Source organism: Asparagus officinalis, chromosome 4, assembly GCF_001876935.1.
Source record: "Asparagus officinalis chromosome 4, Aspof.V1, whole genome shotgun sequence".
In the NCBI taxonomy this organism is placed as follows: domain Eukaryota; kingdom Viridiplantae; phylum Streptophyta; class Magnoliopsida; order Asparagales; family Asparagaceae; genus Asparagus; species Asparagus officinalis.
The window spans coordinates 10,900,625-10,900,865 of NC_033797.1; positions in this window are offsets into that span (position 1 = coordinate 10,900,625).

Sequence of the window (241 nt, forward strand, 5' to 3'; positions counted from 1 at the left end):
TGAACAATAACATAATTTGCTACTGTATTTTTACTTCATGTGATACTGGACATATACAGAGTCTGGTCTCCCGACGAGGGGAGCGCGATGCATTGTATGAGACCTGTCAATCCGGGACTGTTGGGAAATTAACATTACAACAAGACCTTTTCTGTTTTTGTGATGAGATGAGAACAAAAATAGAAGAGAAAAAACAGAGAAATAGAGAGATTGCACACACAAGATTTACTGAGGTTCAGCT